This window comes from Nicotiana tabacum, chromosome 24 (assembly GCF_000715075.1).
Source record: "Nicotiana tabacum cultivar K326 chromosome 24, ASM71507v2, whole genome shotgun sequence".
In the NCBI taxonomy this organism is placed as follows: domain Eukaryota; kingdom Viridiplantae; phylum Streptophyta; class Magnoliopsida; order Solanales; family Solanaceae; genus Nicotiana; species Nicotiana tabacum.
In genome coordinates, this window is record NC_134103.1 from 18,683,400 (window position 1) to 18,700,173 (window position 16,774).

Here is a 16,774-nt window from a genome sequence, read left to right on the forward strand (position 1 = left end):
TTCACATAGAACAGAGTTAGGACTACCAAAAATAATATCATGAACATAAATTTGAGTAATAAGATTACCTGAACTAGAATTCTTAATAAAAAGAGTTGTATCGATATTACCTCTTTTGAACCCTTGATTTAGAAGAAAAGGGCTTAACCTTTCATACCAGGTACGAGGAGCTTGTTTGAGACCGTACAAATCTTTAGTCAGCTTGTATACATGATCAGGAAAGGTGACGTTTGCAAATCCTGGTGGTTTCTTCACATATACTTCTTCAGAGATGTGGCCATTTAGGAACGCACTTTTAACATCCATTTTAAATAGCTTGAATCTTTTGTAAGCAGCGAAAGCAAGTAATATTCATATGTATTCGAGTCTTGCTACAGGCGCAAAGGTTTCATCATAGTCAATTCCTTCTTGCTGGGAGTATCCTTGAGCAACCAATCTTGCTTTATTTCGAACTACTTGACCTGATTCATTCAATTTGTTTATGAATTCCCACTTAGTTCCAATGATGGATGAGTTTGAAGGTCTTGGAACCAATTCCCATACTTTATTTCTTTCAAATTGATCTAGTTCCTCTTTCATAGTACTTATCCAGTGAGTATATTTGAGAGCTTCATCCACTTTCTTTGGCTCAAGTTGAGAAATAAGAGCCACATGAGATTTATTCTTCTATGACCTTCTTGTAGTGATTCCTTCATGTGGATCTCCTATAATGAATTTGTGAGGATAGCCAAGTTCTTTTGAGGAAGGTTCTCTTTCTACATTAGTCGACTGATCTGCTGGAGACAGTTCAAGACTTTCTGCGGGCTCTTTAGCTGGTTGAGTCTGTTGAACAACTGACTCACTTTGATGATCCTTTCCCACAATAACAGATTTAGGGACAAAAGAGATTTCCTCATCTTCAGGAATTTTTTCATTCCTTGGGCGAGGGTTAGTATCAACAAAAACCACATGAATTGATTGTTCAATGCATAATGTTCTTTTATTGTAAACTCTATATGCTCTACTTAAAGGAGAGTATCCAAGAAATATACCTTCATCACTCTTAGGATCAAACTTACCCAAATTGTCCTTTCCATTATTATGGATAAAGCATTTGCATCCAAAATGGTGAAAGTAGCTGATATTGGATTTCTTACCATTCCATAGTTCATAAGGAGTCTTTTTGAGGATTGGTCGAATCAGACACATGTTGATGATGTGGCATGTTGTACTCACAACTTCTACCCAGAAGTGATGAGGTAATGAATTTTCCACAATCATGGTTCTTGCCATGTCTTGTAAAGTTTTATTTTTACGCTCTACTACTCTAATTTGCTGCGGTGATCTTGGTGAAGAGAAGTTGTGAGAGATTCCTTGATCGTTGCAAAAATTTTCAAAAGCTCTGCTTTCAAATTCTCTTCCATGATCACTCCTGATAGTAGATATGTAGTATCCCTTTTCTTGTTGAACCTTCTTACAGAAAACTTCAAAAAATTTTAGAGCATCATCTTTGTGACTTAGAAACATAACCCAGGTAAATCTAGAGAAATCATCTACAATGACAAAAGCATATTTCCTACCACCTATGCTAGTAGTTTTAGTTGGACCAAATGAATCCATATGCAATAATTATAGAGGTTTGGAGGTGGAAACAATGTTTTTAATTTTGAAAGTAGAGCGAGTTTGTTTTCCCAGTTGACATGCATCACAGATATGATCCTTTGAAAAAATTAGTTTTGGAAGACCGATTACAAGACCATGTGTTAGAAAGCTTTTGAATAGTATGCATGCTGGCATGACCAAGTTTTCTATGGCAGACCCAGGGATCATCAATCATGGAAGTAATACAAATTTGATCTCCAAGATTATCTAAATTGCTGATAGTATAGACATTTCTGTCTCTGTTGCCAGAAAGAATAATTTTACCTGATTCATCTTCTATAAACCAGCCATATTTCTTAAAACGAACCTCATAGTCATTGTCACATAGTTGACTAATGGTGAGAAGATTATAGCCGAGTTCATCAACTAGGTAGACTTCATCTACATCACATGTTGAGCTTAGAGGAACTTTTCCAACACCAACTACATTTTCTTTGGATTTGTCTCCAAATGTAACTGTTCCTCCATCTAGCTTGGTGACTGATTTGAACAATTATTTATCACCAGTCGTATGTCTGGAACACGCACTGTCGAGATACCATTTTTCTTTTCGATTCTTCTTCCGGTGTTCCTGCAAAATAAAGTTACTTATTTTTAGGTACCCAAGCCTGCTTGGGTCCTGAATGGTTAGAATGTTGAGTGTTAGCTTGATTTGAAGATTTAGGTCTCCAGACCCATCTCCTGTTATCCTTGAACCTGCAATGATTAGAGGTATGACCCCTTTTACCACAATAAAAACATGGTGGATTATTAGATTTTACAGAGCCTTTTTCTGCTCTAATTCTGTTCCTGCATTGGTTAGTACTATGGCCATTTTTACCACAAAAGGAACAGGCAAGAAATTTATGTTTGTGATGAGTAGTCTGATTTGATTTGACTAAGCTGTGACTGGTGGATTTTTGAAATCCATTCAATTGAAGTTGAAGCTCATTAACTTCATCCTGTAGCATATCACGCTCAATTTCACATACTTCCAATTTCAGGGCCCAGTCTTTCTTTTCTCTCTTGATCTTTCTAAGTTCATTCACAACTTTTTCGATATCTTCAAGAGCAATATCAACAAATTCTTGAAGTTCATAACAATTAGGGCATGCGGGAAGACGCACCTCACTAGTTCCTTCATCTGCCATAAAGCCAAGTTCTCTTGAGTTGTCTTCCTCATCATCTCCATCTGCCATTAGTCCAAGATCCCCTGAATCTTCATTTTCATTTATAGCCATGAAACATATATTAGCAACTTTCTTATGATCAGACTCTTCTTCATCACTCCATGCTCCGAAGGATTTCTTCTTTTGCATGTTTCTGCTGAGTTTCTTCTTTAGTTCAGGACAATCAGCTTGAATATGACCAAACTTTTCACATTCGTAGCACCTTCCATCATTTTTATCAGTTTCATTGTCTATCCTTCCTTTCCTGAAGTTAGGCTTCCCTCTTCTACTATTTCTGTTTTTCTTTATCATGCTTGTTACAACTTGACCTCCTCCCTCCTCCTTCTTCTTCTCCTTCTTCTTCTTCTTCTTCTTCTTCTTCTTCTTCTTCTTCTTCTTCTTCTTCTTCTTCTTCTTCTTCTTCTTCTTCTTCTTCTTCTTCTTCTTCTTCTTCTTCTTCTTCTTCTTCTTCTTCTTCTTCTTCTTCATTTTCTGGTTCAGCCACAGTTGCTTAAAGGCAACAGTTTTCTTCTTTTCTTGAATTTGTTTATCCAAGTGAGTTTTCTCAAAAGCAATTAGATCACCTCTGAGTTCATCATAGAAATTTTTTTGAAGATCCTAACATTCCAAAGTGATGACTTTTGGTTGCCAAATGGTAAGTAAACTCCTGAGAATTTTTCTAACTTGTTCACCACTTTTGATAGGTCTTCCAAAGGACTTCAGATCTCCAAGAATTTTGTTGAACCTGGAGAATATCTCTTCTACTGATTCTCCATCCTTCATTTGAAATAGCTCGTAGTCTCGAACCAAAAGATTGATCCTTGTTTCTTTTACTTTGTTGGTTCCTTCGTACGTGACCTCCAGTTTGTCCCACATTTCTTTGGCTGTTTCACAACTTGATATCTTTTCATACTCTTCTCCACTGATAGCATTGTACAGTAGATTTTTTGCTTGGGCATTTACAGTTATGACAATAACTTGTTCATCAGTGTAGTCATCTAAGTCAAGAGGATCAGTTGATACGATGACTTGACCATTTGTATCCTTCTTTGGTGGGATTGGAAGATTTTTCTTTTTGATCACACGCCAAACTTTAATGTCATATGATATTGTGTATGTTTCTATACGCACTTTCCAATGAGAAAAGTGTTGTCCGTTGAAATAAAGAGGTCGAACCTGAGAGGTTCTTTCTTGAAATAGTGCACCAACAACAGTATTAGATCCCATGATCTTTTTCTCACTAGCTGTTAAGCAGAGATTGTGAGCCTTGCTCCGATACCAATTGAAGGTACAAAAGAGGGGGAGGGGAGGGGTGAATTGTGGTCTATTAAAAAAATAGTTGACTAACGATGATTTTAGTTGACTAGATTAAGAGCAGAATGTAAGATAATAGTAAATGTAGAGAGAATAACACACAATAATTTTATACTGGTTCGGTACCGGTGTGGTACTTACATCCAGTTTTTCTTGGGTCACAAGAGTTCCCTTTAGATCTTGACAGTATTACAATACAAATAGTTTTGATTCGTTCACCACCAATGAAGTATAGCAACAATGAATTTTGAATAATGACACAATTCTCTTCTGTGTTCTAATTCTTTCTATCTTTTGAGACACTGATAAACTGAGGATTACAGTGTTTTGGCTAAGAAGTAGAGAGACTTAGAAAACAATGTGTATAGTTGTGCAAGTCTTCCATTTGATCTTAGCAGACTTCTTATAGGAGAGAAGAGAGCCGTTGAGCCTTGACCGAAAATAGAGGCACAAGATCTTCAAAGGGATTTGACCCAAGGGGTGCCTCTTCGAATCCTGCTCTTGGGAGGGACCGGATTCGATCATGACTTTTCTTGTCACAGGCTTACATTGAGAAGACATTCAAGCCTATGATTGAGCTTAATTAAGGATACTGAATATTTGCTGGCAATAACTCCTTGATTTGTAATCTGATTTCCTTTGATTGAGGCCGAATAAATATGCTAAAATTCGATTCTTTCTTCTTGTCCATTAATTCAACAATCACATCTTTGGACAACTTCTCATTTGTATTCTTTCCTTTTGATGATTTCGATTCCTGCAAACCAAGGTAAGTAAATATTGTCATCATTGAAACTTTGGAATATAACTTAACATAATATATTAATTTTCCACGACCTGTTGAGACACTACAATAAGAAAACATCCCCTAGATGTTTAATGAAGATTTATTTGAGAAAGGCGTATGACATGGTTAGTTGGAACTTCATCAGGGAAGCATTAAATGGCTATGATTTTCCCCAGAACTTTTGTTAGATTGGTAATGACTTTTGTAATAACAATCAAATTCACAGTAAAAGAAAATGGGATGGATATGGGTTCTTTGAAGGAATGAGGGGCCTCAGGCAGGGTGATCATATGTCACCTCTTCTATTTATGTTGGTGATGGACTACTTGACTAGAATATTGAAGAAAGTGGGGGGTTTACCTGATTTCAGGTATCACCCAATGTGCAAAGACACAAGATTAAACCATCTAATATTTGTTGATGATATAATAATTTTCTGTAAGGGTAACTTGGCTTCTATAACTAGAATAATGGAAGTTATAAACCACTTTAGCAAAGTGACATGCTTAGTGTCAAACCTAGACCAATCTAATAATTTCTTACTGGATACCTGACGAAGAACAAGATAGAATCATAGAGTATACATCATTTATTAGAGGTACTATGCTTATGAGATACCCAGGACTGCCTCTATCTTCAAAAAAATGGTCTAAGGTGGAGTGCCATCAGCTTGTAGAAAAGATCACAAAGAGAATAAATCAGTCAAACTCAAGACAACTCTCATATGCAGAAAGACTACAAATCATCAATGCAGACTTATTCTCTGTATTTAATTTTTTGAGGTGCAATTGTTTTTCTACCTCAGAGTGTGTTAAAAAAAATTAATCAGAAGTGCAATAATTATCTATGGGGTAGTGATGGGGAGAAATGAAATGTGGTACCAATCTCTTGGGTAAAGGTATGTACTCCTAAGTAATATGGTAGTCTGAACATTAAAGGTTGTAAGCTATGGAACATGACTTCTGTTGGGAAGTTGTTGTGGCAATTAGCGACCAAAAAAGATGTGCTTTGGATGAAATGGTTGTATACAGTGTATATGAGAGGGACAACTGATATATGACATCATACACTAATGCAGGATTGTAGTTGATACAGAAAAAAATTGAATTCACTAAAGGAAAGGATGGAGAACTGATACCAAGGTGGACAATATCGATTGACATCATCAGGCAACTACTCAATGACCTGCAGTTATGTTGCTATGTTGGGGCCTCTTACCAAGTGGAAAGAAGCTGGCTTAATATGGAGCTCAATCTTGTTACCTCGACAAAGAATAATAATTTGGATAGCCTATCAAAATAGACTACTTACAAAGGAAAAGATTCAAAGAATAAATATACTTGTAGATAGTGAAGAATATTACCTATGTGATGAGAGAATAAAGGAAATGAGCAAGCATTTGTTTGCAGGCTGCAAATGGATATCTGAAGTACGAAGCGAGCTGGAAAATTGGGCTGGCATACATATAATACAAGCGGATGCAAAGCAGTGTTTACAATGGATAAAAAATAGAAGATGGAAACAATTCAAAAAAGAAGTTGTTATTGCTATCTGGGGAGCCATGGTATACTATACATGGCAAGTTAGGAATTAAAAAGTGTTTAGGCAAGCAAATGTAAATATAGAGTTTGTAATAACTCAGATACAAAGGGATATTAGGGTGAGACTTGAGAAACATAGAGAATCCAAAAAAGCTACGGAGTGTAGATTTTAAATTTATATTGAATGATGTATTTTGATATATTTAAATAATCATGTAAATAATAAGTAATACTCCACCAAATACCCAATGTTATTGCTTTGGGATAACTATATTTTATATTGATTGAAATTTATATTTATATTTTTATTTTATATTTTATATTTTAATTGAATTCTTTTATAATAAATTTTTAAATTTATTTTTCTTTTCTAAATAATTCTTATCCCAAATTAAACCTTTACTGTCTTTCTTCGTAATTGATACTTAAAAGTACTTTTTTATAAGATTGGCCAAACACAATGAGCTTGCCAAAAGCACTACTCAAACGAATTGGCCAACACAAACTGCAATTTTGCTTGCAGAAAGTTCTTCAATTCCTCTCTTGCCAAATGTGGTATACAGTATACGTTAATATCATTCTGTATATGGTTGCTGATGGTTGCCTATCTGATGCAAACTGTGTAGCCCAGCTGATCTGCTCATCCCATCCTTTGGCATCTCTTTTTACTCTAGCGCATTGGAGAGCCTTCCGCAATTAGAAGAGGAGAAGTGACGACATGGTCAGATTAATACTCCAAGAGGTCCACTGTCAAGGGAGTTTGTAACCCAACTTAGTAATGAAACTACAGAGACTAAACTTCTATCCTTATCTAGTTTTCTTGTGTTATCTTTAGATTTGATGTTGATTAACCTAGACTTTCTATAGTTTGGGCTGCATGTCCAACTATAGAATGCCTGTGACGGGTTTTTATTATACTTGTACATATTTTTCCTGGTAATAAAATTTAAATTACCAAAAAACTGCTATTTTGCAAAAATACTTTTTCAAAAAGTATTTTTGAACAAACGCACTTCTCAAAATAAGAAGTTTTTGGCAACTTGGTCAAATAGGCTCTTAGAGTCACATTTTAAACGCTTGTCCGAATACTAATTGCTGGTCATAAATAATATTTTGAAAAGTAATAATAAGCTGATTTTAGAAGTATGGCCAAACATACTATTAGATTCTTTCATCCTTAAATTAAAAGTTTTAGATTCGAGTAGGTAAATGAAAAGGAGTAATAAAAAAGAAAAGGCCAAATGTGTATATTTATTTTATAGGCTAATGAGTAGCTCGCATTTGCATATTATAGCTCTCTGTATTTTAATTTATGCGAATCTAATATTATTTGTAGAATCAAATAAGATTTACTTTGACCATGTTTTTAGCAAATACTTTTCAAGTATTTTAAAATTTTAATTATTGTAACTTATACTATTTTTTTTTATAGTTTTTAAATATATAAATTTTGCTCAAACAATTTAAATTTTATAGTAAATGTAATGAAAAGTTTCACATAAATTCAAACAGTCAACAAACTAAATTGTTGGTCTTTGTAACTATTGAAAAACTTCTATCTAATAGTGTTTGGTCTTACCAACGATGAATTTTTTTTACCACTTTTTATTTAAACAAACGCTAAGTAAGTTTGAGCTTGATGTGACTAAATTCTTTTTCCTGAATCTTTAACCCTCTTGGACTTTTACCTGGTCTAATCGTGGGTCACTAATTCAACTGCCATTTTCTCTTTGCGGAGAATACTTTTCTTTGCATTATTTCACAAGTTTAGGGCTTTTATGGTAAGTAATTAATAGCCAAACCAAAACTTTGAGCCACTTATGAGGGTCTTTTTAGCCTTCTTAAACAACATTTTTTTTGAAGCATAATATATATATATATATATATATATATATATATATATATATATACACACACACACACACACACACTTGCGGAAGCATAGAACACTTAGCAAATACTTGTCAAAAAAGGATTAATAACAAGACAAGAAATTCACAGTTAATAGAAGATTTTCAAGAAACATTAATAAATGTAGACGAATATATATCAGATAACGAAAGTATATATTTTATAGTAAGTATTGATATAGAAGAGCAGAATCAAATAGACTCATCAGATTCAGAGGAAGAAGAATTAGTAAATGAAATAGGAACGGAAAAGTTAGATTTAGAAGAGATACAGACAAGTACTTTAGTAAATATATCGGAAGAATGTAATCATGAGTTTGAGAGGAATAAAGGATTAGATAGTAATATGTTTTATATGTAAATGGTATCCTAGTATATATATATATATATATATATATATGCGCGTCATCTTATAGCTAACTTAATCTTTTAAATGATTTAATTACGCAATTTAGCGTCATCGAGTCAGACAATCGAAGTACTGGATTTAATCTCATCATCATCCTTTAAAAAAAAAAAAATTCTACGTAATTGGTCTAAGAAAAAGGATCAAATCTGCATATGAAATCGTGTTAAAAACATACTCCTATTAAGTAGTAATTAATGGAGTAGTTTTAGCGTTATTTTTGGTTATTATTTCCTCTTCTTAATTGGTTCTCTTTTCTTATTGTAGTTTTATATACAATCAAACTTTTTTATAATAGTTTCGTTTATTCTAAATATTTTTAAATATTATAATAAAGTGTTGTTATAGAGAATATATATTATAATATAATATGAAAGTAATTGATAGTTTTATCATTATTTTTTGGTTATTATTTCCTCTTCTTAATTGGTCATATATTCTTCGTGAAACACTTTCTGATTTTATCTTTTTGTCGGTTATGTTTAAAAATTTAGGGGTTGGCCCATATCTACGTTGTGCATGAGTAAGCCTAGTATCATATAGGTAGCTTAATTGGACACATCTCCTAGGAGTCTACCGATTCTTCACTCTGTCCTTTTTGATGCATTAATTATAAATTCAATTATTTGGTAAATCACGCTGCATTCAGAGTTGGGGTAAAGTATATTTAGGGCAAAATATAAAATTAATTGTTTAACCGAAAATAATTGCATTTGTTACAGAAAAAATGCATAATATATATACACACGTACATTTTGTAGACTATTATTTTTTAAAGTGGGCAAAAGTATATATTTCTCGAATATTTTGCTACCACATATTGCAAAAAATCTTTATTTTTTTCGTAAACTTTGTGCCAGTTAAAATTACATCATTTTATTTGAAATGGAGGGAGTATTTGTTAAATCACACTTCGTTCCGAGTTGGGGTAAAGAATATTTATATTTGCTCTCACTCGATCGAAGCTAATTATATTCGCTCTCACTCGATCGAAACTAATTATATTTGCTAGGCAAAAACTATATAAAAAAATAAATGTTTTGTCGCCTTTTTTTGTGGCTAAAAATATACTATATTTTTCGCATATTTATTAATTGAGCAACTTGCTCGCCGTATAGTAGATTCTTATTTAGCTGCTATAGTGAGTGATTTTTCTTTGAGACAGAGTATATTTCTTTTGGAGAAAAGATAATGTACCGTATAATATTCTTGAATTTTATATAATATCATAACGGTACACTATAAGTATTTCAATATTATATGTAATTTCCAGGGAATTTGTTTATAACTTGATTACTAACTCATATCTTATATAAATTCTGTAAAGATCTTAATCTTAAAATATCACTTTATGGGTCTTTGGGGATACAGTATAATTCACAGATTCTTTTTTAGAAATTTATTTTGGGAAAAATTATATCATATAACCGCCCCCGAAAATTATAGTTGGTAAAATATATTTTTTTGTATATTTTATACATAAATAATGTGTGTGTACATACACACACACCAACAATAACAACCCAGTAGAATCCCACAAGTGGTGTCTGGGGAGGGTAGAGTCTATGCATACCTTACCCCTACCACGAGGAGGGGGGATAGGGAGGTTATTTCCGGAAGATTTTCGGCTCAACAGACGAGACAATAATATCAGAAAAGAACAAAAGAATACATCTGTAACAATAAAAGAAACCACAAAAATAATAATCAGTATCGAAAGGGATAGCCAATAAGTGGAAGGGTAATAACCCAATACTATGCAAAACGAGAAAATAGTGTGCACACAATATAATCTGCTAGCAGTCCTAGACAAAACTCTATTAGACTAACTGATACAAAGAGAAAAAAATGCTCGACTACTCCCTAACCTACAACCCTAATGCTCGACCTCCAAACCTTCCTATCAAAAGCCATGTCCTCGAAAATCTGAATCCAAGCCATGTCCTGCCTGATCTCGTCGCCCCAATTTTTTTTTGGCCGCCCTCTACCTCTTCTCGTACCTGCCAAAGCCAACCGCTCACACCTCCTAACCGGGGCATCTTGGCTTCTCTCCCTCACGTGTCCGAACCATCTAAGCCTCGCTTCCCGTATTTTATCGTCCATGGGAGCAATGTCCATCCTCTCCCGAATATCTTCATTCCTAATCTTATCCAGCCTCGTGTGCCCGAACATCCACTTCAACATCCTCATTTTGGCTACTTTCATCTTTATGATATGTACATTCTTGACTGGACAATACTCAACCCCATACAACATGGTCGGTCTAACCACCGCTCTATAGAACTTACCTTTAAGTTTCTTTGGCATATTCTTGTCACACAGAACTCCAGACGCTAACCTCATTTTCATCCACCCCACCCCATTACGGTGTGTGACATCCTCGTCGATCTCCCCATCTCCCTGAATAATTGACCCTAGGTACTTGAAACTTTCTTTCTTGGGGGATGACTTGTGAGTCGAGCCTCAATTCCACGTCCGCTTCTCCCGTCACGCCACTTAACTTATACTCCAGATATTCCTTCTTAGTCCTATTCAACTTGAAACCTTTGGACTCCAGGGCCTGCCTCTATACCTCCAGTCTCTTATTAACGCCACCCCACGTCTCATCGATCAGAACTATAACATCAGCGAACAACATGCACCATGACACCTCCCCTTAAATATGGTGTGTTAGGGCGTCCATCGCCGGGACAAATAAGAATGAACTGAGCGCAAATCCTTGGTTTAACCCCATAACTACCGGAAAAGGCCCTGAGTCACCCCCCACAATCCTAAATCGAGTTTTAGTTCCATCATACATATCCTTTATCGCTCTAATGTAAGCTACCGGCATACCTTTCACGTCCAAGCATCTCCAAAGATCGTCCCTAGGAACCTTGTCATACGCCTTCTCTAGGTCAATAGACACCATGTGTAAATCCCTCTTCCTATCCCTGTATTATTCCACCAACCTCCTAATAAGGTGGATAGCTTACGTAGTAAAACGGCCCGGCATAAACCCGAACTGATTTTATGATATAGACACCGCCCTCCTAACCCTCCCTTCCACCACCCTCTCCCAAACTTTTATGGTATGACTCAGTAACTTGATGCCTCTATAGTTATTACAATTTTGGATATCACATTTTCTCTTGTACAATGGAATCATCGTACTCCATATCCACTTATCTGGCATCCTCTTAGTATTGAAAATAACATTAAACAACTCAGTCAACTACTCCAAATTTGCTCGACCTACATAACTCCAAAATTCTACAGGAATCGCGCCTGGTGTGGTTACTTTGCCTGCCTAATCTTACGCATAGCTCTCATGACCTCCTCCACCTTAATACACCTACAGTACCTAAAGTCTCGGTGACTCTCGGAGTGCCCTAATTCCCTTAGCACAATGTTGTCGTCCCCCTCTTCATTCAGAAGTTTATGAAAGTACATCTACCATCGTTGCTTAATTTGGGCCTCTTCCATCAATACTCTACCTTTCTCGTCTTTGATGTACTTCACTTGATCTAGGTCACGAGCTTTCCTCTCCCTCACTTTGGCCAGCCAAAATAACTTCTTGTCCCCACCTTTGCCCCTAGTTCCTTATACAACCGACCAAACGTAACAGTCTTAGCCTCTGTGACCGCTAATTTCGCCTCCTTCCTAGCTTCCTTGTATCTTACTCTATTCGCTCTCCTCTGCTCCTCGTCGGTGCTCTCCACTAACTTAATGTACACTATTTTCTTTGCTTTCACTTTACCTTGGACAACGTCATTCCACCACCAGTCGCCTTGGTGCTCGCCAGAGTAACCCTTCGAGACCCCTAACACCTCTCTCATGGCCTCCCTAATATAGTTTGTCATCGCCGTCCACATAACGCTAGCGTCCCTACCACTCTTCCAGAGTATATATGTATATCGGATTTTATTATTTTTGCCCGACCGATCGAATGTGTAACTTACCTTTTTTTCTTCATTCACAATAGTTGCTGCTTCTTGTGTGGTGAAAAGTTTTTTGTTGGTTCTAGATTGTAATGATACTAAGTGCATTACTAGCAATACTTTGTGGGTAAGAACATAAAAATAAGAAATAAAAATTTAGCGAGACTAACCTAATCTTATTCAACCTTACAAATGGAATTAGGGTGAAGCCTGGGGCAATATTATCACTTCAGGTTATATCAAAGGACGTTTGATACCGAAATCTATAGTTCAAATCTAGTTAAACATGACAAGAGGGGATTGCTCAGATAGTCAGCACCCCATATATAATTTCAGAGTTGTGTGTTTCGGTCATCAAAGGAGCAATAGCTCCAACAAAAGGGATCAAAGGGGAAAATAAATAAATAAATAAAAGTCTGGTTAAACACTTGACTTTTGGCCATGTCATTTTCATTTCAAATTCTCTTAAACTTTTCTGCCTAACTGTTGATCAATTGAGAATTCACTGAATAGACCAATTTAATTATTTAATTTGAAACAGATTTTCCAATTTAGCCGTAATTCCACCAGGAAAAAAAAAAGTTGATGAAATTCTTTTCGAAAATTTGGCGAAACAGGCGCGGACAAAAAGTATATATTCTCAAACAATATTTGTAAAATACATATGGTTGGAGGCCACCCTCCTCTCAAATTGAGAATCATCATATATTATTATATTATATAATCACTCTAAACCTTTTGTTATATCGATCTATAACCAAATTGATAGTCATATTTGAAAATACCATAATTGTTTTTTCATTTTATATTAAACACCATAATTGTATCAGACTTAACTTATTAATATTCCCAAACTAGAAAGATATTTTGAAACTAGATATTCTATAGAGTCTTTGTTTTTTTAAGAACAAGTAACCTTCATCGTATTTTACCAAATTTGAGGGACATTTATGTTGATAAAGACGGTCTAGTCCTTCATATTGATTTAAGTAAAAAGTTAGGTCCCTTGCTATCTAGCTATATATTTTACAAATAAAGCCAATTCGTCATGTCAAAAGAGTAAAGTGACAACATTCAATGTAACCGGGGATGGATATAATCCTTCCTCCCTTAATCAGAGGTCTCGGATTCGAGACATGAATATGAATTTTCTTTTGTTATGGAGTATTTTTTCCTTAAATGGCTCTTACACGACACGAGTCCGAATATAATTGCGTTCCAATATGGATACTGAACATCGAATGAGAAACAAAAAAAAAAAAAGTAATAGGGGATAAATAATACCCTTTTTAAATCTTTTTTTTTTTCGTCCTCATTTCCCCAAATCTATTGGCAGCGAATATTACCATGGACAGACTCACAAAAAAACCCTTGTACCAATAAAAATTCACATTATTATATCTTGGCTAATATATTGTAGTGATGAATTAGGTACGATATACAGTTGTTTCTATTTTTAGGATTTGAGTAACTTAACCATCAATCTTGTCATCCCAAAAGTGAATTGAATTTCACCAATGACTTGTTCGTAATGCCTTCTCATCGCACGAAAGGTTATGCGTCTAGCTACATATTAATTCTTATCAGTGCCCTCCAGCTATTTTTAGTAGGGTGCAACTAATGGCTTAATCTTACATGATTCGTTTCATTTTATGTAAATGTATTTAACTGGACTTAAAATTTAAAAATGAAAAAAATTAAAATAGGAAAAAGATAAAATTTGCCATTGAACTTAACAAACCACTCGTTAATAGTTGGACATAAACATATATGGCCCAAGATGATAACATCAGTGGCGTGTTTATGCCAACTATTAACGAGTGACATAGATCGATCATTACATTAAGTTTGATGGCATATTTGAGCATTTTTCCTCTAAATTACAGTCTTAAATACGTAAAATAATATTTTATGTGAATATTAAATTATGACATTAAAGATAAAATAAAAATTTAAAGATTATATTATATCCACAATTTTTTTTTTAAACCTCTAACATATTCATTGGAATCTTCATCTTTCTTTTTCAGTTACATTGTGTCGAGATATGAGGCGCAAGTGGTGATGTGGAAGGGGTACATAGAATAAAAAATTATATCTTTTTCTTTTTCCTATTTTTAGTTTTAGAATAGAGAAAAATGGAGTTTGATTGTAAAATCTCAGAAAATATATTCAATTAATCCCATCTCTTTATGCTATCTGAACTACTCATTTTCAAATGAAATAATAATAATAATAATAATAATAATAATAATAATAATAATAATAATAATAATAATAATAATAATAATAATAAAGGAATAAAAGTAGCAAACAAGTTTATGTTATACACATTGGCACTAAAATTCTTTTTATATAATTAGATTATTTATTAGGTAATTATACGTAAATTTTTATGATAAACATTATTGATAGCCTGATAAAAATAATAATTAATTTACCAACTATAATGAATTAAATTATATTAATAAAAAAATTATCACAACCCAATTTCACTTATAGGTCGTGATGGCGCCCAACGTCGCTGCTAGGTAAGCCAACGGTGAACTAGCCATGTATTTATCCTTTTTAACAACTTCAAAATAGTATAATTCCAAGATCTGGTGTCACAAGTGTATGAGCTACTAGTAGAATATACAAAACACTAAACTACTCTGTGAAATGGAGTAGACAGAAAGTAAATGCAAAAGAGAGACTTTGGGTGCTGCAGAACGGACTCGGAAAGCAGCTCACCACTAAGTCTCGGAGTATCAGGGATGCGCACCGGGATGACTGCCAGATGCACCTGCCTCAAATCTTGTACAATTAGTACAGAAGTGTAGCGTGAGTACATAAATAACATGTACCCAGTAAGTATCCAGTCTAACCTAGAAGTAGTAGTGGCGAGGGGTCGACATCGACACTTACTATGGGCCAACAATAAAATACAAAAATTCTAAAGATGTATGGGACATGGAAATAATAATAATAATAACACAATGTCAAGCAGTGAATAAATGACTCATTAACTGATAAGAAATTCCAAAATCTTCGGCCGACACCTACTAACCCCAAATCAACTCCTGTCATTAAATAAATTATAACCTTTCGAGCCAATAAGTAATATCAAGTGTAATCAGGCTCCGAGTATTATCACGCACGATTTATGCCGAGGTCGTACGACCCGATCCAAAAATATACTATGTGCACTACCGAGGGTCAAACGACACGAACCATAGATGCATATATTATATTGCTGAAGCGAACGACCCGCTCCCATGAGAATAGAGAAGTTTACCCCGCTCACGGAAGTACTTGCGACGCGAGAGGACATGGATTTCTCAGAACTATTAAATATCCATCAATTCTTCCCCAAAATAAGAATTCTAAATTGGAAGTTTTCAACTTTAACATCTCTAGTCTCAGCTCTATTCAAGATAATTAATATGCATAACAAATATGACAGTACAATTAAAGCATGATGTAAATCTAAGACTAATCGTACATCTCATGAAATATAGCTACGCACGGACTCTCGTCACCTAGTGCGTACATAGCTCCCCGCACAGATAACACACAACAAGATACACCTAAGGGGATGAGTTCCTTCTTACAAGGTTAGACAAGAGACTTACCTCGTTCTCAAGCTCACTTCCGGTCTACAAATACACTCTAAGTCCTCAACTTGATGTCAAACAATCCGAAACAAGCAAAATATTACATAAACAAATTAATATATACTCAAAAGTTCATAATTTAACTGTTGGAGTAATTACCCAACCCAATTTGGAAGATTCCTAAAATTCACTCCTGGGCCCACGTGCCCGGATTCCGTAAAATTTTGAAGATAATTGTTACCCATAACCTCATGAACTCAAATATATCATTTTCACCCAATTCCATAATCATTTTTCGTGGTTACATTCTATTTTTTTCAAAACCTAGATTTTTTAACTAAACACATAATTTTTACTATTTTACATGTTAAAATTTACCCATAATCTATGTATTTAACTTACATTGGGTAGGAATTACTTACCTTCAATAGCTAGTTAGAAATCCCTCTCTAAGAAGCTCCAAAAAATCGCCCAAGAAGTGAAATAAATGAACCAAAATGGCCTAAGTCCC